Source organism: Lynx canadensis, chromosome B2 (genome assembly GCF_007474595.2).
Source record: "Lynx canadensis isolate LIC74 chromosome B2, mLynCan4.pri.v2, whole genome shotgun sequence".
NCBI lineage: Eukaryota > Metazoa > Chordata > Mammalia > Carnivora > Felidae > Lynx > Lynx canadensis.
The window spans coordinates 141,824,116-141,850,465 of record NC_044307.1 but is presented as its reverse complement, the minus strand read 5'-3'; the positions used below and the strand labels follow the sequence as shown (position 1 = coordinate 141,850,465).

General features: G+C 43.8%; 1 protein-coding gene and 1 pseudogene across 8 annotated transcripts in view; one reads left to right on the top strand and one right to left on the bottom strand.

Annotated features, from left to right (window-relative positions):
- Nucleotides 1-26,350, bottom strand: part of ARID1B (AT-rich interaction domain 1B) — a 433,036-nt gene that overhangs the window by 321,182 nt on the left and 85,504 nt on the right. The window lies entirely within an intron of this gene.
- LOC115514561 lies at nt 525-24,362 on the top strand (annotated as a pseudogene).

Below are 26,350 nucleotides of genomic sequence, written 5' to 3'. Positions count from 1 at the left end.
GAGTTTGAGCCCCACGTTGGGCGTGAAGTGTACTTAAAAGTAATAAAATAAAATAAAACAAAATCTAACGTGGAAGGGGTCTCCTCCTCCGGTGACAGTGTGCCATCTGCTGCTACAGAGAGAGTGTGAGATTTTTGCTCCTGCTGTTTTTTGCTTTCTTTTCCTCCTACCATTATGGAAGAGTTGACTCTCAGTTTTCCAGTGAGATGTGAGAGCTCACTACTCTGAAACACGGGGACGCTGAGCTTCACACACGCACTCACACACCACTCTGCGTGTATATGCATGCCTCCTTCACGTTTATCTTGATTCACAATAAGAACTATGTGATAGTTTATACAAATAGTAAGATAGAAACTCTCTGTCCCTATGACAGAAAAACTACTTCACGCCCTTAAAATTCTTAAGAGTTTGCAGAAGTTTTAATGTGACGTGGAAAAAAAAAATCCAGAACACCTCTTATGCCACTTGTTTTGGGACAGTTCATTCCCCAGACACATTCCCTATTGTCATAATCTTTTAAAGTGCTCGTCCGAGTGGCTCCGCTCACAGTCCGCAAACTGTGAAACAACATACAATTAATTCACAGAGGGAAACACTACCAAGGCTTAATCTACTGCATTCCCATTCGCCGGAGTGCAGAGTTGTGGGGCACGGCCGCAAAAGCGCCTGTGAACTCCAGTGGCCTAATGAACAGATACAGTTTTCATAATTTTTATTGCTGTACTACACAGCTGAGTGACCGTCAGGCCAATGCCAAAGTACAGGTTCCATTTGAATGACATATGGCTTCAGTCAACCAGAGAGATGTTACAACACTAAACAACACAAGCGGACCGAACAAGAATACAAAATGCCAAATTAGGCCTCGCAGAACCAGATAGGCTAGCGCACATCTCTGAACTTGGAAGGGGCTGCGTGTGAGTGTATATTTTGTGGCCACAGCGCTCTGAGCCCTCACGGCCGCGCATCTGGGCACAGTGCCTTGCCAGCCAGTACAACACGAACAGCCCGCATGGGCCCTGGGGCCAGAAGCAAGGGGGCAAGCTCCGGTTCCGCCCTTACCGGTTCCACGTCCTACGCTAGACTGCACTGCCTCTTTGCCCACCAGTTTCCCTAACTCCCTCCTTAAAAAATGGCATTAAAATCCTCCCTGCGTCTCACTGAATGAGATGCCGATGTGAAAACTTGCTAAATGATCAACTACTATGTAAGTAATAACACTGGTCTCATAATAAAAACTTCCTGGGGCGCCTGGGCGGCTCAGTCAGTTAAGCTTCCGACTTCGGCTCAGGTCATGATCTCACGGTCTGTGGGTTCCAGCCCAGGGGGTCAGGCTCTGTGCGGACAAGGTCAGAGCCTGCTTCGGATTCTGTGTGTTTCTCTCCCGTTCTCTCTCTCTCTGCCCCTCCCCCACTCACGCTCTGTCTCTCTCGCTCTCTCAAAAATAAATAAACATTAAAAAAAAAAAAACCCAACTTCCTAAAGCCTAGCCAATCCACGTGGCAGAGCTGCAGTGTGGTGACCACCTGCTTGTCCCCTCGACTGCCCGGGCCATGCGCGCTCTTCACGTGGAAGACATGGTGGACAATTTCTCACCTCACGGGTCTGACAGGAGGCCGTGATACGGTGATTTGTAATAAGAAATACATATTTGGTCTTTATTCCCATTTCTGGCACCAAGCTCCTAAAACTCTTGGAAATTTCCTAAGTGATGAGAGCCATAAAAGGCGCCTTTTGTTACGTTAATGAGGCGGCAGACAAAACTCATCTGAGGGTGGGGACTGGTTGCCAGGAGAACCACCACGTGACTAGAGGGCCCACCCCCTGACTTCCTGGGAAGGGAGGGGAGCGGGTGGAGGATGAAATCAATCACCCCAGGGAGTGGAGATGAAATCAATCACCCATGGCCACTGATTTACCCATCATACCTGCGTCACAACCCAGAGGATGGGTTCCAGCGAACTTCCAGGGTGGTGAACACGTGGACATTCAGGAAGAGCGCTGTGTCCGGAGGGCACGGCGGCTCCACGACCCTTCCTATGCACCTTGCCCTATGCGTCTCTTCCATCTGGCTGCTCCTGAGTTCCACTATTTTACTATCAACCAGAAGTACAGCAAGTAAAAATGCTTCTCCGAGTTCTGTGAGCCGCTCTAGAAGTTAATTAAGCTCAAGCAGGGAGTCACTGGAACCTCTGGATCTATAACCAGTCTGTCAGGAGCACAGGTGACAAAAAGACAGTACCACCTGAAGTCGGGGTGGGAGACCTGACTTGCAGGACTGAGCCCTTAACCTGCGGGATCTGATGCTTTCTCCAGGTAGGTGGTGTCAGAACTGAGTTAAATTGCAAGACACCCAAATGGTGTCTGAGAATTACTTGGTGGCAAGTGGGGAGAAAACCACATTGCAACTGGTGGCGGAATTGTAGAGGCTGACTCGGCCTCCCAAAAGAGAGGCCGAAGAAAGTACACACTTATTTTCCCAAACTCCCCGGCAGCTGGGTATTGGCACGTGACCCAGGATCGGCCAATCAGATGCACATGCCCTGATCTTTAACTCAGCCGGTAACACAATGAAACAAAGTCAGGAAGCATTCTTCCTGGCAGTACACCCAGCAGCACACAACTTCAGACTGTGTGTCACAAGTGTCACTAGGACACCAGTAGGGGCGATGATGGACAAACTGTGGGTCATGATGTTAGGCATCATGCTAAGTGACAGTGGATACTTCTGCCCTTGTGTCCTAGTTTTAGCATCAGTCTCCCTTGTGCCCGCACTTCCTGCTGGCCCAGTTCTTCAGCCTTCCTGGCGATTCTGTAGGCTTCCCAGTAACCAGTCTACACTTCCTTTCCTGCTTGGAATGGCCAGCCTCGGTGTTCACTGCTTACAACTAAGGATGCTGGCTGATACAAGCCGTTTCTGAAATGGTAGGAAAGATAAATAGAGAGACCACACGAGCACTTCCAAATGAGTAGCACTGCACAGCAAAAACAGAAGGCAGAACGTGATACCTAGCTGTCATGATACAAATGACAAAGGGCAGTTGCTTGATCAAGACCATAGAGCAGGAGCAAGAAAAGAACCAAGCTCTTCAAAATATTTGAAGAGGCAACTAATCAAAAGTCAAGAATTAATAGAGTTATGTGAGAAGGCCCACAGGTAACTGGCAATGAGACTTGAGGGACAGACAGTTCCTCTTTGTTTTGAGAGAGAGAGAGAGAGAATGAAGGAGAATGAGCTAGGGAGGGCCAGAGAGGGAGGGAGACACAGACTCCAAAGCAGGCTCCAGGATCTGAGCTGTCAGCACAGAGCCCGACGTGGGGCTAGAACCCACGAGCTGTGAGATCATGACCTGAGCTCAAGTCGGACGCTTAACTGACTGAGCCACCCAGGTACTCCAGGGACAGGCAGTTCTAATGTGTTAAGTGAAGATCACAAGTTCAGAAGTAGACACCTCCAAATACCAACCAGGAATTTCAACACAGAGAAGTATCACTAAAGTGGGGGCCAGTGGACAAGGGAGATCTCACGGAGAGAGAGACATGAGAAGCAAGGAGAGAAGGGGAAGAAGGTACAGATCCTCTCCGACGGAGGGAAGGGTGGAACAAAGCACAGATGAAACCATACATGGTGTAATCTCCAACTGCAGGTATTTCAGGAAACTGATCCAAAGTCTAGGGGAAGGGGCCAGTAGGAGCTAAGACTGCAAAGCAAGACAGGCATCAGATCATAAGGGCCATGCCAACAGGTTGACAAGTTTGGATTTTACTGTTAACAGGAATTCACTAAAGAAATGCAAGCAGGAGACTAACACATCAGATGTACATCTGAGCAAGATTACTGTGATGACTCCGTATGAAGGAAGAACTAAACAAAACCTGGTTCTCAACCACCTGAGATTCATAGATGCTTTGCAAACATCATGGCCAGAAAAATGCACCCACCCACATACAGAAAATTTTAATATTTAGCTCCCAATGGTTCACAGCTTCCTGCAGTCCATCTATGAACAATCTGGGGTCCGTGGACCTCAAAATAATAATGATCTAGAAGCAGGAAAGAGACAAAGTCACTGTTTGGAAAGCTAAAACAACTGCCCACACCAGTGATGGCAAAGAACTCAACTTACAGAGAAGGGGGTGCGGAGCTGGGGGGGCAGGGGGAGACAGAAGAAGTCTGAAAAAATCTGCAGGGATTAGCCATTAGCGGGATGTGGGCAGTGAGGGGATCACCAGGCAGGGTTTGCAGGTGGCTGACTCCAGTGACTGGGCAGTGCCAGGACTTTATGGGGCTAGTGACGGACCCGGGTAAGAAGCCAATGACATAAGGGCGCCTGGGTGGCTCAGTCGGTTAAGCGTCCGACTGAGGCTCGGGTCATGATCTCGCGGTTCGTGAGTTCAAGCCCCGCATCGGGCTCTGTGCTGACAGCTCAGAGCCTGGAGCCTGCTTTGGATTCTGTGTCTCCCTCCCTCTCTGCCCCTCCCCTGCTCACGCTCTCTCTCTCTCCCTCTCAAAAATGAACATTAAAAAAAAAAAAAGGGCACCTGGGTGGCTCAGTTGGTTAAGTGTCCGACTGCGGCTCAGGTCATGATCTCGTGGTTTGTGAGTTCAAGCCCCATATCAGGTTCTGCACTGACAGCTCAGAGCCTGGAGCTGGCTTCAGATTCTGTGTCTCCCCTGCTTTCTGCCCCTCCCCTGCTCGTGCTCTGTCTCTGTTTCTCAATAATAAATAAGCATAAAAAAAATTAAAAAAAAAAAAAAAGAAAAGAAGAAGAAGCCAATGAGATACTCAGAACTGAGCTGTGAGAGACACACACAGGTGGAGAGGCCCCTCTAACAATTAGAAACTGGAATCTCAAACTGAATAAGCTATAGCACTGGGCAGAATCATTGGACCAACACGGAAGAGCAGAGGCTACAGGAGACAGCTAGACATGACAGGGTCTAGAAGACAAGAGCTAGGCCAAGATCACAAGGGGAAGCCAGGACTCAACATGAGTCCACAGGCCGGAAAGAGACGAGGCTACCACGGCCATGGGTTCAGGGTCAGGACATACAGAACCACAATATCATTTTATAAACAGAAATACAAATGGACTAGTCTGTGCATGTGACATGAGTGTGATCTACTCTAAAAAAAATACAGACCCTGGACACATTTCTTTAAATAACTCCGTTCACTGGCCAGTAGGTTACAAGAAAATCAACAGTACTATCCAGAGATACAATTCTCAATCTTTTCAGAACTCTGACTTCAAAAATGATTGTGTGGGCAAATAAAAATTTTTAAGGATGTTTTTAAAATACCCATGTAATCTGGAATATTCAACAAAATATACTCCAGTAACACTAAAAATTGAGAAGGAACTTCCAACCTCCTTTCAAGAAAGCAATTCTTCCAACAGAAGTATTTAGCGTGTTATATAAACATGTTATTCAGACAATGTACAACATAGGGGATTTTCATCACATTTACTACGTTTGTAGCCAAAATGCAGCACTCTTGTAATCACCAACAGAGCCGCAATAAAACCTCTATAATATTAAACAACAACAAAACATGGCAGTAAGCCATCCTTCTATTAAGAAAAAGAAAACAAAGAAAACATTCTCCATAAGTACAGCTTTCTTTGTGACTTTTTTCCCCTAAAGAATTCATTTTCAACAATAGCACACTGGCAAAAACATGATACTTTTAAATTTGGGCCGAGTCTGGCATCTTTACTTTGTGAGGGTGAGCTGGCAGGAGAAAGACTATAGTAATTTCAAGGTTCTATTATTCTCACGCCGAAATGCAAAGTATGGAATGAAAATAACAAAAACATTATTCCAGAATATAATTCAGCTTGCCTTATATCTCTTTTTCACCTCACTCAACTTTCACCATGGAGTATTATAAATGCAATTAATTTAAATAAATGGCAAATGACTCTATACTTTCCTAGAGAATAAAATGCAGATTTCACTAACTGAATTGAAAGATGAACACAGATATGAAGAAAGCTTATGGTTCTCAACAATTTGTAAAGCTCTGAAATCTGATCTTCTAGTCCATACAATCATTTCCTACGAGACTGAAGAATTCTTTACTTCTAACTAATGGGTTTTCTGCTATATCACACACTACGATACAATGGCACTTAAGGTCAATTTAATGAAGGAATGAGGGAACAATGAGTAAGTGGTTATCAGTCTCAAATGTTCATCTAGGTACCACTCTTGAGCTGTATACAGGCACACGTCAGAGACACTGTGATGCGGTTCCCTATTAGTACAATAAAGTGAAGACTGCACGAAAGCAAGGTCAAATGAACCCTACGGTGTCGCCGTGCACGTAAAAGTTACGTTCACACTTACACAGTCTAGTAAGTGCGCAACAGCGGTAGGTCTAAAAACCAACGTACGCACCTTAATTTACAAATTCTTCATTGTTAAAAAAAATGCTAATCATCAACTGGGCATTCGGTGAGCTGTGATCACTGATCATAGGTCACCTTAACAAATGATGATACTAATAATGAAAAAGTTTGAAATCTGCAAGATCTAGCAAAATGAGGCAGAGACGTGCAGTGAGCAAATGCTGTCGGAAAAAACGGCACCGACAAACTTGTTAATCGCAGGGTTGCCACAAACCTTTAATTTGTTAAAAAAAAAAAAAAATACAATATCTGTGAAGTGCCATAAAGCAAAGTGAGATAAAACAAAGTATGGCTGTACTCAAAGTGGCAAGTTAAAGACGATCTTTCAAAGTACACTGTAAATTTTAGCAGGTAAAAAAGGAGATATTATATGCCAACTAAAGTCAAATCTTTAACCGATCAGTTACTACGGCAGGCTACTCTGCTGGATGCCACAACAATGAAGTCAAGATATGGCTCCTGCTCTCAAGGACCCTCAAGGATCAAAGGACCAGTACTCAAATTACCCAACACACTGTGACCGAGATGAAATACACTTAGGCACATTCTGGAGACACAGACAAGCTCCATGAAGGAAATGGAGTTGAGCTTTGAGGAGAGACCCCGGCAGACAGAGATAAGTAAGTAAAGAGAACAGGACTTCCAAATCAAAAACAGCAGCACAAAAATGCAGGATATATTTAAGAAGGCAGATTTTGTCTAAGAGGAGGAACTAGAGACAAGGGCAGAAGGAGGGGAGGGGCAGGCCAGCATAGAGAGGTCCTGTGCAAGAAGAGAAGGCACTGAAAATGGTACCCAAGGCCTCGGAGAATCATCTATCCAGAGACGGGAGGGGGAGGTGGCATCCCAGTCCTCAGGTCTACTATACGACAGGCACTAGACCTATACGCTAGGCCTTGTGCCGTGGTGTTTCACTCTCCTGCCAACCTGGTAAGGTAGAGGACATCATCCTCTCACTTCATAGATGAGGCGCCCACGGCCGGGCAGGTGAGTACTAGCCACATCACACGCCTAATAAACACGTCAGACGGGAAATCTGGTACACCTGAAGCCGGGGCTCCTACCCTAAAATAAACTAAACCCGAGAAGTTAACCAATACTGAAACCAAGGCAACCTCAAACATGACCCTTTGGCATGGCCCCATGAGGCTGAGGACACCACAGCTTTGGGAGGAGAGACAGGAGAGCAGATGGAAGAGTCGCTGTTTCTGAGGAGGCCTGAGAAACTCTTTGCGAGGCAGCGGAAAATGGCACACAGTTTGCAGACAGCAAATGTACTGCTGTGGGTCTTCACGGACATATATTCATATTTTCACTTCTCTCGGAAATCACTCTTTCTCCCTTTCAAAACGATCAGTCTCTAATTTTTATACCAGAGTTCACAAAAATATTCTTGTCTAAATTTTTTTTAAGGTTACAGTAAGAAAAATACATTAGTATGAGTTGTCCTCTACTCAGAGTATGATCACTGCTTCACTAGAAGGATGTTTTCTAAGAAAAAAGAAACTACAGGGGCACCTGGGTGGCTCAGTCAGTTAGGCCTCGGACTTAGGTTCAGGTCATGATCTTGCGGTTCATGAGTTAGAGCCCCGCGTTGGGCTCTGTGCTGACAGCTGGGAGACTGGAGTCTGCTTAGAATTCTGTGTCTCCCTCTCTCTCTGCTCCTCCTCAACTCACACTCTGTCTCTCTGTCTCTCTCTCTCTCTAGATAAATAAAGAAATAAACATTTAAAAATTAAAAAAACAAAAAACAAAAAACTACTTACTTACAAAATATATCTGTAACTTAAACTGAATTACTGTGCAATCAGAGTGACAGGAAATTCTACACAAGTGGCCTAACTCAGAATTTTCCAACTGTTAAACCTATAGGTTGGTCTTACATGGATACCAAAATTTGTGCCCCGGTCCCATTTATTCAACACATGTTCCCTAGGGGCGTCCTATGTGTCAGGCATTGCATGGGGTGTCAGGAACAAAGATTTGAAAATCCATGATCCCTGGCTGCCAATTCACTCAGAGTCCAACAGGTGAAGAAAATTCCAATGGCATTTTTCAGAGAAATAGAAAAATCCATCCTAAAATCTGCACGAAACCAAAAAAGGCCAGAACTAGTCAAACCAACCTTGAGAAAGAAGAACAAAGCTGGGGCATCACACTTCCTGATTTCAAACTATAGTACAAAGCTACAGTAATCAAAACAGAATGGTAACTGGAATAAAAACAGGCACACAGACCAACGGAACCTAATACACAGCCCTGAAATAAATGTACACACACACCCTCAATTTTTGACAAGGGCATCAAGAACACACAATAGGGAGAAGACAGCCTCGTCAGTAAATGGTGTTGGGGAAACTGAATATCCACAGGCAAAAGAATAAAAGTGAACGCATACACACCATGCACAAAAATTAACTAGAGAAAGATTGAAGACTTACATGTTAAGACTTGATCCCATAAAACTCCTAGAAGAAAATACAGGGAAAAGGCCCGTTGGCATTGGTCTTGGCAATTATTTCTTAGATAAGAGACCAAAAGCAAAGGCAACAAAGCAAACGTAAACAGGTGGGACTACATCTGCTCAGCAACGGAAACAATAAATTGAAAAGGCAACCTACACAGTGGGAGAAAACATTTGCAAACCGTGTATCTGATAAGGGGTTAATATCCAAAATATTATAAAGAACTCCTACAACTCAATAGCAAAAAAAACCCCAAATAATCCAATAAAAAATGGGCAAAGGACCTGAATAGACATTTTTCCAAAGACATAAAAATGGCCAACAGATAAATGAAAAAGTGCTCAACATTACTAAGAATCAGGGAAATGCAAACCAAAACCACAATGAGACATCACCCTACACCTGTTAGAATGGTCATTATCAGAAAGATAGGAAATAACAGCATTGGCGAGGATGTGAAGAAAAGGGAACCCCTGTGCGCTGTTGGTGGGAATGTAAATTGGTGCAGCCACTGTGGAAAACAGTGTGGCAGTTCCTCAAAAAATTAAAAACAGAACTACCATTATGATCCTGCAATCCCACTCCTGGGTACATATCCAGAGGAAACGAAAGCAGGATGTGAAAGGCATACCTGCACCCCCCGTGTTTACTATAGCTTTATTCACAATGACCAAGATATGGCAACAGCCTAAATATCCATTGATGGATGAATGGATACAGAAAATGATACACATACAATGGAATATTATTCAGCCATTAAAAAAAAATCCTGCAATTCGCAACAACATGAATTAATGTGGAAGTGAAACAGGCCAAGACAGAGTAAGATAAAAACTGTAGAGTGTCACTTATATGTGGTATCTAAAGAAAAAGAACAAAGAAAAGCCAATTTCATAGAAACAGAGAATAGAATGGTGATTACCAGAGGCTGGGGAAGGAGGAAACGTACCAAGGGTGTAAATTTTCAGTTATAAGTAGTAGTTCTGAGCACCTAATGTACAGCATGGTGACTATACTTAATAATACAATATAGTACAGTTGAACGTTGCTAAGAGTAGATCTTAATCATTCTCAACACACACACACACACACACACACACACACACACACACACACACACGAGTTAACCAGATGAGGTGATGGATGTGTGAATTATCTTGATTTTGGGAATCATTCCACAATGTGTGTGTGTGTGTGTGTGTGTGTGTGTGTGTGTGTATACCAAACCACTACATGGACCACTTTAAATATATGCAATTATATTTGTCAATTATTCCTCAATAAACTTGGGGGGGGGGAGTAATAACGTACTACAGAGAGAGGGGGGAAAAAAGAAACATTAACTGTCCAGTGTGATCACTGCCTCACTGGAGCTGAGCATACAGTGATGCAAAGAGTGGTGGAAGGAGAAAGGGAGAGTCCCGGAAGGAGGAGCCTGGCCATTGTACCATATGGATGGGTAGATGCCTGGGAGCTCTAGGCAAGAAAGAGCTTGTAGAAAAACAAGGAGCCAAAAAACAGAAAGCGTAAGGATAACCACACCAGCAGGTTTGTGGAACATCAACAGCGTGGCAGGAGCAGCTGGGGAGAGAAGTTTGTGTGGTCTTATTATTTCCGAAATGCCTACCTCCCCCTTAACCTGTCCCTAGAAGGCTCTGTCTTGCTGAATGGAAACTATCGATAAATGTTTATCAAGTCCTAAAACAAGACAGACAAGGAACTGATGGGCTAATGAGATCAGCCAGGATTCCAAGAAAGGATGAAATGAGGGGAAAGAGCCTTTACTAAGCATTTAATGCCAGGTCCTAGGCTACCTGCTTCCACACATGAGATCTCATTTAGTAATTACAGCTATCTTTTAATAAGGAGGAAATTGTAATATAGACTGGTTAAGCAGCTTCCTCAAGATCACTCACCTTAAGAAGCAGCTGATGCTTATATCCACGTCTATTCTAGTCAGCATAGACTCTACTCCACCCTCCCTGTCATATGGTACTTCAAGGTCATATATCGTTTGTCTTCATGCCACATTATATAAGCATATATTTATTATTTTTTGAATCTAAGAACATGGAGAAAAACAGAAAGCAAAAACTTAAGTGTTCAAGTATACATAAGCCATTCTAACACCAATAAGCCATCAGAAAAAAAGCACATTGTTGTTCCTCAAGAAAGAAAAAAAGAAGGGGTACCTGGTGGCTCAGTCAGTTAAGCGTCTGAATTCGGCTCAGGTCATGATCTCATGGTCCATGAGTTCGAGCCCCGCGTCGGGCTCTGTGCTGACAGTACAGAGCCTGGAGCCTGTTTCAGATTCTGTGTCTCCCTCTCTCTCTCTGACCCTCCCCCACTCACGCTCTGTCTCTGTCTCAAAAATAAATAAACGTTAAAAAAAAAATTTTTTTTTGAAGAAAGAAAAAAAGAAGTAACAGCTTCTGTAACTCCTAACGAGCCAAGTACCAACTGGCCCTGGAAGGTACTAGCATTCTAGGACACAGGACATACATACATATACAACACTACACCTGCATGGTGATGCTCCCGTAACCATGTCACAGAGGCGGCGCAACAAGGACATGCAGGCTGTCCCTGCAGTCACACAGTCCCAAAGACTATGAGCAAGTGAGAGCATCTAGAGGAAAGATCTTCATTCTATCAAAGACCTTTTTTCCACTGTCCGTTGCATAAGTCAACAAGACCATTCAGTGGGCTTCCCTCAATGTTCTGTTACTACCTTCATTTAACAAATTATTTAGCACCCCCTACTTGTCAGGAACTAGGCCAGCGAGGTGCCTGCACATAAGACATGAATAAGCCCTGCTCTCCAGAAGTTTGACTTTTCTATCCCACAGACTGTAGTTCATATGGGTACACATAAGGAACACAGGCTGTGCGATAAAGAAGAAACTGTGAAAGTCGTCATAGTTTCTAACTTGTTTGTATATCGCCATCAATGGGTAGTCTTTCCTTTTCCATATTATTGACAAGGGAGAAAAAAAAAAACCTTCAATTCTAGTTACAAAACTTACTGAGATACACACTAAAGCCCCCTCAAGCATAATACTAGGAAATCCAAAAATTCTAGAATCACAGAACAAGAATGAAAATCACAAATATGAAATTGGTTCAGACATGATGACTGTTGTCTGTTAGATGTTATTAGAGAATTTTTGAATACAGACTCATCGCTAAATACTGTTACAGATAGGTTTAACAAAATATTAGCTATAGGTCTAGAGTCCAATGTCATACAATTTTTTGGAACTTTAAACATACACGTAACGTTCAAATACAATATACCTAGCGGTTCTTTTTCCTATGTATGGGGATATACACTACCATTTCAAGTACTGCTTAACGTATTTTTATTCTCCCCGCAAAATCCAGAATCCACGTTTTTCCACCAGTAGTTCTAAGCTACCACACAGACTCAGTCTCTGACGGGACCTACTTCAAAGCAAGGTCCTCAATACATAGCCACCAAAGCAAAAGACGCTTTTGAAACTACAGATGTGTAAAGGACAATGAATGAAACCAACCTAGTGAATCTGTTAGATGGCAAATAGATCTGCTCCATGTTATCCTGAGCCCTGAAGTTAGGACACTTCCACGTGTCCTTGGCCTTGGGCACCAGGCGGGATGCACTGTACTCAGGGTCAGGCAGGGTCTAGCTATAAACAGCCATCAGAATGTAGGCTGGAGCTCCCTGCCAGAGTCCCATCGCTTAGCACAAGCCAGGACTGGGCCTCAGAACTGGGACTTGCTACCCTACCATATATGCATCTAGCTGGGAGAAAGAAGGGAGATTGATGGAAATTCCCAGTGAAACAGGGAGCTCTCTCCAGCCTCTCCCACTGTCACCCAACAGAATGCAGCATGATCATGTCCATTAACAAGGAGAGGCTAGGGAGTGGGTATTTCAGCCACTGGCTTTCCAACTTCTTCAAAGACCCCGTGATCCAGGGTGTTACAGAGCTGGGACCCTCTGGAATGAAAAGGACAAGTAGGAATGACGACAGAAGCAGAGTCTGACCCAAGCAGTCCTCAGGGTGAAGACGGTCCTGGAAAAGGCAGACAACATCCGGACTGGCTGCCCTCCCCCTGTCCGACTCCCCTCGCTCCCTGATGGGTAGGGAACATTCACCAGGGCAATCAGTAGTATCTGTAATTATCAACTACTCTGTCTTGTTACTATGAGTATTAAAACATTACTGGAAAAGATACTTAAATAGGCATCTTCAACAGATGTCTGAAGTCGAGTGTGATTTCACTACTGGTTTTCAAAACCAATTTCCCCCCATAGGAACGCATCACTTTATTTAGTATTTCTTACTTCTTTAAGGAATCTCAATGGGCACATGAAATCTGATGTAAGGAAATTCACTTTACAGCTCACTTTGGACAAATCCATTCCTTCACTGTTACCTGACACGCATATTAACTCTTGGTGGCTTCCACACGCATGCCTATAAGCCTACTAAATCGGCGTGACCAAAAAAAACAGCATAAGATGAAGTCTTTATCTGTCCCAACCCCTCAGAGTAATTAATATACATCACTGACACTCTTCTTCTTTAGTTCTATTTTCAGATAAATCAAATTTATGCAGACTAGCAGCTTAAAAATTCATTAATTTGAGCATAAATTTAGTCAATATTTATAAGATGGCTGTAATCTTCAATGTTTATCTTCAAATGATACTTTTCATCCAAAAATGTAAAATGAATTTCTATCAAATAAATACTATTATTCACTTTTTACAGCCAGATGCTGAGCCAGTGGAAGATGAATGAACTATTAAAAAAAAAAATGATCTGAGAGAGATACAGAAAGTTTTTGTTTAGTCTCTTTGTAAGAATTACCATTAGGAAAAACAGCTAGAATTACTCAATCTGAGAATTTAGCCACTTCTGACACAAATTTGAATACAGATTTCCAGATTTTCAAATTCTTTTTGAAAAACATATATACAGTACACCTATTAAAATTAAATAGAAAGATTCAACTGATAAGACAGATTTAATGCACTGAAGAGAAAAACTAAATTTATTTTTTTAATCAGAAAAGCTTTATAAACCATCCAGTGCCTCTTTCTTCAATCACTTAAAATTAGATACCCCAATAACCACTATTCTTCACTAGTCTGTCACCTCTTCTATTTTGTAATAATTTTGATGAATTCCTCTTCAAAATCTTTCAATTTCACATTGATAAAAAATACCATATTTAAAAAGGGACAATTAAAAAACCCCTTTAAATCCTGTTTCTAAGTAGCATCATCTACTGTCCTGAACAGTTTTGTGTTTGAATACTGAATATGTTATTTGGTTGTGTTTGGTCTGAAAGCCTTTCAGAATTTTTATTTTCTAAGGTCAGTTCTTCACCATATTTTGTTTAGATCATTAATATTTATTGTAATGTTGCAATGATAACGACGGGGCATCTAAGTCCGTCAGTCACAAAAACTAAAGAAACACCATTTTCTCTAGGAAGGAAGATTAGAAGTAACTGAGCTCATTTTTTGAAAAGTTACACTGAGGGCGCCTGGGTGGCTCAGTCACTTAACTGTCTGACTTCAGCTCAGGTCATGATCTCACGGTTCGTGGGTTCCAGCCCCGCGTGGGGCTCTGTGCTGACAGCTCGGAGTCTGGAGCCTGCTTTGGATTCTATGCATCTTTCTCTCTCTCTCCCTCTCTCTCTCTCTCCCTGCCCCTCCCCTACCCATGCTCTGTCCCTCTCTCTTTCTCTCTCAAATATAAATAAACATTAAAAAAAAAAAGTTACACTTTCTCCGAACCACCCAACAAATAGTAAGGGCCACGAGGAAGGCTGATCCAAAGGAACAAATCAGATATCCATTCCTGGTTCAGCACTGACACAAGCATTCATCTGGCAGCTTGCTACGAGTTTCCTGCCTCAGAGATGCAGGATGAAGCGGCTGCTCAGCATGGACGGACCCGCAGGAAGGGCGGGAGTGTGTGCAGAGCGCCGGGAGGAGTGGCAAGTGCAGCAGGAGCGAGAAGATGAAGTGAAGAAGACGAAGAAGACCCGATCACTAACAGCACAGCAACCCATCCCGAATGTTCAGTTAATTCCTGAAACAAACGTCTGTGGGGGGTTTTCCATCTGTCTTTTTATGAAAGATTATTTTGTCCATAGAGCGCTTGTATTTTGCACCCAAATGCGCGGAGTGAGATTTAAGGGGAGGGCGTGTGAAGAGAACAGTTCGAGACCTGCTGCTCTACTTCTGAAATGAAACACTATTTTTCAAAAGTCACATTGCAAGTAGATTCTCATTCGTATTCTTAATCTGTAAAGACAGACATTTAGAAAGCCTAAATGAGAAAAATAAAAGTATTCCAAAGCATTATTTTAAAAACTTCAAATAATATGTTCAGATACTTTTCACATATAACCAAAGTGAAAAAAATTATATATATTATATATTATTATATAATATAATATTCATATTATATTATATTACGTTATATTACATTATATTACATTATACTATATTATACTATATTGTACTTATTTTTTTTTTTTTTTTTAAATAGGCTTCACACCCGGAGCGGAGCCTAACACGGGCTTGAACCCACAATCCCGAGATTAAGATCTGAGCTGAGGCGCGCCTGGGTGGCTCAGTCGGTTGAGTGTCTGACTTCGGCTCAGGTCAGGATCTCGCGTTTAATGACTTGAAGCCCCGCATCGGGCTCCGTGCTGACAGCTCAGAGCCTGGAGCCTGCTTCAGATTCTGTGTCTTCCCCCTCTCTCTGCCCTTCCCCTGCTTGTGCTCTTTCTCTCTCAAAAAATGAATAAATGTTAAAAAAAAAAAAAAATTTTTTTTTAAAAGATCTGAGCTGAGATCAAGAGTCAGGCACCACCCAGGTGCCCCAGTATATAAAAGTATTTCTGATAATGACACCATCCAGGAGCTCTTTAGCACATTCGGTTGAAGAACCAAATATTCCAATAATCGCTACATCAGCTTTCCCCAGGAAGCGGTTTGTTCATACCTCTTACACCATCGAGGTGGGGAAACTTCTGTTCTTAGCAGCTATGCCCATGGAAAAGGAGGCCAGCAAACAGTCTTCCATACTCTTCCGGTCCCCTCAAGCAGTGAGGCCTCTGCAGCTCTTTGCTTCCAGCTGGCTTTCCTGCATCTGCTGGCCAAGCCCCCAGGACACCAGAGCTTGCTGGCGTGGCCAAGGACTTCCACCAGGCTCTAACTGGACATCCACAAATTTTTCCACGAAGGCGCCTCACACTACCATCAAACTTGTATTTTAATATCCAGCAAGATAATCTCCTTTGTTCCTCTTTAGTAGGTCCAGAAATGTCATTTGTACACCTTCTGTTGGTCATCAGAGACCAAAGCTGTCCATCAGAGGGTGTAATAAGGGGCAGAAAGAGAGGCCCCAGAAGACTCTAGCGTGCAAGCCGCGGACCATGTCATCGCAAGGTGGCTGAGAGCATTTGCAGGACGGTGTGGGGGGGCCTGCTGGCTGAGAATGCGGCCTGACACGCTCCCACTCCCAGGCCGAGAGCATGCCATACCCTTGAAGCACGGAAGACACGGCAAGAGTGCCACGACGGATTATTCGCATGTGCACGCACCCACACTGGCGTGTGTACATATGTGTCTTCAACGGGAAATAAAATTTCTGAAACAAATACCATTTTAACAAGTCAGCACTGCACTAAGCCATGCTGCACGGGGTATTCATGTACAGGGAAAGACTGTGGTCACAAGTCATTTTCAGATGTCTACACAGAAAATAAGATGCACTAAGGCACATTTAAATGAAATAATTTCCATGATGCTTGCAAAATCAACCACGTTTTCAACTTGTGAACAGTATAAGCCACTCAAAAGAGATCACAGAGTGTAGACAGTTCTTGAGCTGTTAATTACATTTTAATGTCTGTGACAATTCTGTTTATGTATTGGACAGACTGTAACTCACAGTTAAGTACATAGTCACATAAATTACAAAGGAATTTATAAAGTAGCACACACAGGTCAGACCCACAAATGTAAATGTACTATTTATAACCTAGAAAGACGCTGGATAAACATCGCAGATTCAACACTTACATCTAGTTATCATTCCCTCCCCCAAACAAAAATGACAGTACGGTTTGCCTTTTCATTCATTTTGTTTGTTTGTTTGCTTCCCACAAGAACAGGAACAACAACGGCAACAAAATTTTGGATGCAAGAAACAGATGGACAATTAGGAACTAACTCAGCCAACACAGTTGATGAGGGAGAATCTTCGAAAGGCTCGGAAATCGGTGGTACCAGATACCTCTGGGCACAGAGTGGGTTGCTGGGGAGGTGGGGGTGGGGTGTCTCTCCCACTAAGCTCAGCATCTCCCTCAACCTGGCAGAAACCCAGAGATTCATTCCCAGAGGAGGGGAAACACAGCGGTTCTGCAGAACCACTGCTATAGGAGTGCTGTGGTTGATCAATATCTACTGAATACGGAGATACCTTCATACAACCCTACCAACTGTCCTGTTCCCATGGTCAATCTGAGGCCAGTCCAACAGGAAAACTCTAAATATATACGGAATAGGAGTGGGGGCGTCCTAAATTCCCCTCAACAGCCCACCCAGGTACCTCACCAGTAGATCTTATGGTCAGCAAGCCCTCCTATGGCATTTGGACAAGGAAGAATCATTGGTGGCTGAGGAAAGCCTTCAACAGGAAAACAGAGACCAAAATAAACCGGGAGGCTGGGGGGGGGGGGGCGGGGAGGGAGGCAAATTAGAAGGCAACGAAATGATGCAAAACACACTACAATCATTAACGTCTCCATAATATAACAAATTATCGTGAAACAAGAATAGGATTCTATTAAAACAAAATAAAAAAGAACTAAGAAAAGGAAAAAAGAGGGAGGAGAAGCAGGGAAGAAGGAGGGCAGGGGTGGGGGAGGGGCTCGGAGAGGCCTAGAAAGAGCCTTGCAAATTAAAAATGCAATAGCACAAGGAATCCTTCCAGAACCGGGAATAAAAAGACAATGACATACAAAATAGTAGAAAGTCTGGTAAGTCCAGTATCAGGTGACAAAAGTCCTAGAATGAGAGAAGAGGGAAAATTAAGGAGTAAGGGAGATAAAAGAAGTAATTCAAGACATGACCCCAAGGCTGAAAGAGTACACAGGGCAGTGGGTAAAAAGGGATCTAGGTGAAACTGAAGGACACTGGGGAAAAGGAGGTGCTACATCGGTCAGGCAGTGTGGACAGGCAGCATCTAGAAAGGCCCCACGCAAAGAACCAGGAAGCAAGACGAACAGCTTCAGGTCTCCTAACGGCAACACCAGGGGCTAAACGACAGTCAAGCAACTGCTTCCAAATTCTAAAGGAAAATCATTTCCAAACCCCTATTCCCAGTCAAGCGGTAAGTCACGTATGAGGGTAAAATGAAGACATCTTCAGACATGCAAGATCTGAACATTTTACTTCCCCACAACATTCCTGAGAAAGCTACTGGAGGATGGGCTGCACCAAAAGAAGAAACACACAGAATCCAGGAAACCAGAGATGCAACACAGGAAGAGAGGTGGAAGGAAATTCCAAGATGAAAGTAAGTAAGGGGAGATCCCCGGAAGTGTGCACTTGACACAGAGGTAACCCAGGGAGGGCCCAGCCAGCCAGAGAACCCACCAGAGACGCCTCTACAAGATGAAACTGATAACGTACCTGTTGGAACTGAACATCTTACAACAAAAGGCGGGCGGTTGTAACTAATTAAAAATCCTAAGTGGAGTGAGTGGTAAGTACATGTAGAAAAGTAAGCAAGAACCAACTCTTAACTCAGAGAAAAACAAAGAGCTGAGCAGGAAAGGAGAAAAGTTTACTATATGGCTCATTTCTGAACAAGTTTCCCCAGTCTCAATAATGTCAATACACAGTGAGCAAACCAAAGTCACGAAAAAGCTATACAGGGAGAACGAGCGGGCATGAAGGATCCATGCTTATGATGAGGACAGAGTGAGACACTGAAGGCAGCAACACAAGTAAGCGTTATTGAAAAATATGGAGGCATCCTCGAAAAATCCACTAACTAAAAGAGTTCAAAGTGGTTGCCTCTGGGGAAGTGAAATGGGGGAAGGAAGGCGGGGACTACTGTTTTTCTACAGTAGATCTTGTAAAACCACGGTCTTCGTAAACCATTTACATCTGTAACCTTGATACAAATAAAAACTTTCTTAAAACTAGGCCAAAAGAAAAGATTAAAGACACCACTAGAAAAGTACAGTATCATAAGCCAAAAAAAAATTTTAAAGCCATACTTTATATATTACCATTGCTTAGAATCGAGCTAAAAGCCCAAGGGAGGCATTGAGGGTATATTCACTGCTCAAAGCACACTTCTGAAAGACAAGATAACAATTTGTCAGAGAGCGTCCTCTCCTTATCTCCCTCAGAGGGTTGCAAGATTATTAATCTTCAGAACACAAAGAAGTGGAAAACTACAATTCCCAGTATACCCTGCAGCCCATTCAATTACTTTAAGTACATGAGGCTTTGCTATGAGGGAGAAGATTAATTTTAAGAAAATACAGAACTAGTTCTCACAAGCCATTTCTAGCTCACTGTGTTCTACAGACATAATTTTTCCATTCTCTACTTGAAGAAAAAAAGGGTAGAAGATAAATCATCTGTTAGGGGTTGCACGTTATTTTTTAGTTACTTTAGAGAACAATCTCAAGATGATGGCACTGAAAGTCTAGAAACACGGAATGTTCAAACCAGGAAGGGTCTCTTCCTTCTCCCTTCTGCAGGCCCCACGCACCCAATTTTGCAGATGAAGAACCGGAGGCTCAGAGAGGTGCCGTGCCCAACCAAAACGCCCAGGAGCCGTGTGCAGCATCACAGTTCACTTGTCATCCATTCAACAACTGAAAACACATTTTTGGCAATTACTATATGCACACAGAACTGTCCACACTATACGAATACAGAACTGGGGTGGGTATTCATTAACCTACGTTCCATTTGCTGTTCACGCTTTTGGTCAGTCACTTAGTATTTTAGTTGCTTCAGCTCCCCCATCTGTAAAATAAAGAAAACGACTACCCTGTATCTATCTCACAGGGAGGTTTAGGAGAACGGAGCAGATACGTTTCTTTAAGATTCTTAAAGGGAAAAAAGGATACAAAATACTCTCTCCAGTATCCTCTGATACACAACTAACTGCAACCAAGTCAAACTCAGTATTTCCAAACTCAAATCCATCATCAGTCATCACCATCACCCACAAAATTTGCCTCTCCTTTTGTATTCAGGCTCTTGGCTTGGAGCCAAACTCTTCTCTCCCGACCAAAGCGGGAATGTGGAGTCATCCGACACTCGTCCCCTAGCACCCTGCACCTTCTTACCCCAATACGATCAGCCTCTGTGCCTCCCGCCCGGTCTCCCTTCTACACAGATTTACAGCAACCTGTCTTGGCCCCTTCAGACTATAACAGAATTCTCATAAATCCAGTGGCTTATAAACAACAGAAATTTCTTTCTCACAGTTTTGGAGGCTGGAAAGTCCAAAATCAAGTCACCAGCAGATTCAGTGTCTGGTGCATAGGCAGCCACCTTCTCATGGTGTCGTCGCATGGTAGAAGGGGCCAGGGAGCTCTCTGGGCAGCTCTACAGAACACTAATCCCATTCTCGAGGGCTGTGTCCTCAGGACCACACCCCAAGACCCCTCCTCCTAATACCACCACACTGGGGTTTAGGATCCAACATATGAATTTTGTGGGGACACAAATATTCAGTCTCACCCCTTATTGTCCCTACCATACAAATCCACTGGGGTCCTACTTTACTCTGCTCGGAACAGGTTGTTCCCCATCTCCAGGTTCTCTCCATTTCTGTCCTTCCTCATCAGGCAGTGGGCAGAAAATGATCTACCTAAAATGCTAATTTCAAGGTTCACCCCTCCTCCCCCCTTGAACTCGAAAGGCTCCATATTGCTTACAGGATCAAGTCAGGCCTCCCAGCTTGGCATTCGGAGTTCTCTGGGACCCAAGCCCATCTTCCAGTATCACCTCAAGTGAGCTACTCGCATGCAACTCAGGGCAGGTCCCTCTAACAAGCAAGACTGCCTGGCCCCCCGACCCTGCCCCCTGGTGCTACCCTTTCCACCTGAGACACAAGGCCCACCTTTTGAGACACAAGGCCCACCTTTTAAGTGACGTATTCATCTTATGAAACTCAACTCATCATCTTGAACTAAGTCGTCCCCTCTTCACCTGCCTCCTCACAAGACCATAAACCTCCCGGGGTAAGGAAGTCGCTTAGTCAAAACTGAAACTGCTGGGCCCCAGCACCCAGGTGGGCACAGAGCAGGCATTCGACAACGCAGAAGCAACCAGGACCTCATGGGACAAGACGTGCAGACTCAAACGAACAGTCTACATTCACCGCCTCCTTGCCTTTCTTCGTTCACCTCCTCAAACACTGTGATTTTGCTCTATCAAATCACAGCCAAAAAACCAAAAAAAATCTCTGGCCACTTCTTAATCCTTCTTTCTTCTTGACCGTATCCACGGGCACTGGACATCGCTGGCCATCCACACTCCTCTGTACCGGCCCCACCCCCATCTCTCTCACGGCACAACTCTCCGGTGTTCGTCCCATTGCTCTGCCTTCTTTACCAGGCTTGCTCACTATCTCCTGTTTTGCCATTCACCCCTTAAGTACCTGGGTAACAAGGTTCGTCCCTCCTCTTTTATTCTCCTTAGGCAATGCACATCCTTTCCTGGGGCTTCTACTATAAACCCACCATCGTGATTCTCAACCCCAGGTTACACAGGGTCAAGGAACCCACCCAAGACAAGTAAATAAACCTGCTGGGGATGGGCTCACCATGTACACTTTATGTTAAAGTTTCCCAATGGATTCTGAAGAGATGCCAGGCCTAGAACCACTGAGCCACACAGCAACCCCAGAACGGAACCTCACATTTCTCTCTCAGCATCCACAACTCCCCTGACCCTCTTCCAGCCTGCCCATTGACCACTTCCGCTTCCTGCAGGCTCCCACCATAAAACCAAAGTCACTACCTTCTCTCAGATCTGCTGCCCCTCCTGGATTCCTGCATCTCTGTAGCGACATCTCACCAGGTGCCCCAAGGCCCTCCCTTGCCTTGCCTGATACTGGTAACTAAGATCCGTGTATTCAACCTATTAAACACACCCTGGACCAAGCGCTACCCCTCCAGCTCTAGTAAGGTCGCACTTATCATTCCCCCTTCTTCCACCTTCCACATCTTCTGACTTACGGGTCTCCTTCTGACATACAGATCTCCTCATTCCTTCCCAGCTTAAAACTTCCCACAATAACAGAAAACGCTGTTATTTATTTTAAATTGAGACAGGGAGCAAGAGAGAGAGTGCGCATGCAGCAGAGAGGGGCAGGGAGAGAGAATCCCAAGCAGGCTCCATGCTCAGTGTGGAGCCCGATGCGGGGCTGGATCCCACGACCCCAGGATCACGACCTGAGCCCAAATCAAGAGCTGGACGCTCAACAGGCTGAGACACCCAGGTGCCCCACAAAGAGCTCCTATTTAGATAGGGCGAAGTTCAAATTCCTTGGAACGGTACATAAGACCATTCCCATTCACCATCTTTCTCTCCTCTTCCTTCCCAATCCAAACTTGTATCACCTTCTCCAACGTCTTTAGCCCTAGGAGAATCACACTGCTCTTCAACACAGCATATAAGTGTCGGATCATAAAACACCAGATATACTGTTTCCACTGTGGAGAGTGTGACCCACACAGGGGTGTCTGGGTGGCTCGGTCGTGAAGGCGTCCGACACGTGATTTCAGTTTCAGGTCATGACCTCAAGGGTTCGGGAGTTCGAGCCCCACACGGGCTCCACGCTGACGTGCGGACGGAGCCTGCTCGCGATTTTCTCTCTCTCTCTCTCCCCCCCCTCTCTGCTCCTCTCCTGCTCGTTCTCGTCTATAATTCAATACATAATAAACTTTAAAAAAAAAAAAAAGAGTATGATACACTCGCAGCGCACACAGACACACACTCCTATTATTCTCTCACTAAAAAGTCAGTTTAAATGTGACCTACCTTCCTGTCAGGCCTACCCACTTAGGCCTCCATAAAATCCCTATATCCCCCCCCCCCCGCTCTTCTATATATAACCGCTATCACACACTCATGACCACACCATGTAAGATTATTGACACAGCTGCTCTCTGGCTCTCATTTGTTCTCAGAGGCCTAGAACATACGTCTTTTTTCCAAAGCAAGTTTTTGTGACATTAGAGAAATTATAAAATGTGGCTGAACCACAGGCAAATACCCTGGCACAGACAGGGCGCTCCGACAGACAAGGCTTTTTTCTGAAGAGACAGATTATCACAGGCTAGGAAATACCAAAGAGGAGAGAGAAGAGAAAATATCTTGCTTTCAGCCCACTGTTTTAATTAGGAAGAGCAGAGAATGCTGTTCCTCAAAAAATCAATCACTGACAAGTAACTAACCATCTTTTGCGGGAATTACTGAATACTCCATTAAATGGAAGTCAGAACCAGAATTTTCCAACTGAAGACTGAATTCTTTACTTCTCTTACAGTCAGCCCCAAGTAAATAAAAGGGTAGAAACTATGGTCTTCAGCTTGGGATGGACGGTAGATATAAACTTGCAGGAAAATCAAAATTTACAGCCGTGGACTACAGGAAGACTATCATTTTATCTTACTACCTTTTATTGGCATAAGTCCCATTTTCTAATGGTCTTCTTGTTCCTATTAGAAATTATGGGCAGTTTACACTAACAGGCGTCCGTCATGTTCATCTCCAAATCCTACTGTGGCTGTTCATTCCAATCAAACCAAAATAGATCAATTTTGAGATTAAAAAGGAGGGACATTAAAAATATAAATTACGCTTCCTTTCGGCCGGAACCACCATCTTCCAGTAATTCGCCAAAATGACCAACACAAAGGGAAAGAGGAGAGGTACTCGCTATATGTTCTCTGGGCTTTTTAGAAAACATGGAGTTGTTCCTTTGGCAACATACATGCGAATCTACAAGAAAGGTGATATTGTGGACATCAAGGGAATGGGCACTGTTCAAAAAGGAATGCCCCACAAATGTCACCGTGGCAAAACTGGAAGAGTCTACAGTGTTACCCATCATGCTATTGGCATTGTCATAAACAAACAAGTGAAGGGCAAGATTCTTGCTAAGAGAACTAATGTACGTATTGAGCACATTAAGCACTCCAAGAGCTGAGATAGCTTCCTGAAGCGTGTGAAGGAAAGTGATCAGAAAAGAAGGAAGCCAAGGAGAAAGGTACTTGGGTTCAACCGAAGCGCCAGCCTGCCCCACCCAGAGAAGCACACTTTGTGAGAACCACTGGAAAGGAGCCTGAGCTGTTGGAACCCATTCCCTATGAATTCATGGCATGATAAATGTAAAAAAAATAAAAGACTTCAAGACTGTTTAAAAAAAAAAAAAAGACAGAAAAAATATAAATTACACAAGCAATCCAAATCCTTCCGATATGATCTAAATAAATTTTGAACATCAAATAAGATTATAAAGAACTATGAAATCATTAATCTATGCTATACCAACTTCAGAAAATGAAATTTGTGAATATAGCATTAAAAACTTGTAAAAAAGCAAATTCTGCATAAGAAAATGTATCCATAAGTATGAGTGTTTTTATTCATTCATCTCACTTATGCCATAGACGTGGCTAGAGACTTAATGAGCAGGAAGGTTAAATGCTGAATGCTTTCACGGTTTATCAGATTCTCAAATTTGCAGCAGTACTGTGCCCCAGCTCTTAAAATTAAACAATCTCTCCCTATGCCCCCCCTTTAAAAATTAGGATAAGACCAAATGGCTGAAACCAGTCCTGCTGTATGCAGTTATGTAACTAGACAAGAAGGGTGTGAAAGTTTGAATGAAAATATTCGAAGTGACAGCTTTCCACCTTAGTCTTGCCGTGCCCTCTCCAAACTGCAGGGAGCAGATGGTAATTTTCAAGCACATTTAGACCAGGCTTGGAAGGACAACTCAGTGATAAAGAAGTAACTGCAAAGGGGAAGGGGGGCGGCAGGGGGGGGAACCCACATGTTTTGCAACCTACAGTTTTTAATCTAGAAAAGCTTTAGAATCAGTTCACACAAACGGAAAAGCTGCCATACGCACAGTTCCATATAAAAAATGCTGGTGTATAAATTACAAAATAAATTTTTAACAGTTTCCTTTTCACATTTGCACTATAGTGTGCCAGTAAATACTGGAATGTTTAAGGTGGGGGGGGGGGGGCACCCGAAAGTCAAATCTAAATATTATATAAGTCACTAAACAAGGCATACTCACTCTTCCCTGCTCTCAGTCTCATCATGGCCAAAAACCAAGGCAATGGGTGACAATGCCATTGGCATCAATACCAGTACTGCTCTCCAGCATGATGGCACATCAGGTTTAAGGCCAAAAGTTTAAAGGATAACAGAAAAGAAATAAATTACACATTTTTTATTCATTTTCATTACAAATGCAAGACTGACTCCTGTACTGGTTAAGGGACAGAAAGCTCTCTGCCTCTTCTTCTCTTCAAACCACACTAAGAAAGAAAATGAAAGCAGTTCCAGGACAGGTGACCAGCACCTTTGTTAGGGCCCCTCTCCCAACTCTAGCTCCACCTTGAATTTCCAGTTCAAAGAGAAAGTTCAGGAAAAAAAGCCCTCCTTCGCACGACAGCCTAGGGAGGCAAACAAGTAACAACGCTCGTGAGCAGGAGGGCCTGGCGGAACCCCCACACCAGAAGTTTGGACCCAGGCCAAGGCCACACCAGGGCCTCTGCTTCTACCCACTGGGCCACCTGTCCTTTAATTTCAAGTGGCTTATGCCTGGCATTTAAGCTTCCCAGGAGTTACATACTGCCTCTACATGGGGAGGAGACTAGGGTTCTAAACACTCCCGAAATCGTGGGGGATGGAAAGAGAGCAGCTGGGTTTGTGGTCAGAAAACCCAGGTTCAGCTTTTGACACTTCGGAACTGTATAACCTTGGGAATGTTACTTAACCTATACCTCAACCTCCTCATCTGGAAAACGGGAATACCCCCGGCACTATGCAGCAGGCCTGTGACGAGATTCAAGTGAGATTACAGATGTAAAAGCCCTTAGCAAATGGCACTAATCTTACTAAGGCGACCTTCTAGTTGTTCTCATACTTCAAGCAAGCCCAGGGCAGGAAACAGAAGTTTCCTTCTATCACAGTGGCCCTCCGCAGGACTCCCACAGATTCAACCATTGGCTTTTCTGGGCCATTACAACTTTGGAGTAAATTAGAAGTTAGAGACCCCAAATTTCTATCTCTTGGCTATTCAGTTTAGATAACTGCATCAATCATTTTTTCTAATGCCCCCCCCCAAGTTTCTTCCCCTTACATTTTATGCTACAGTTTCAACAAAATA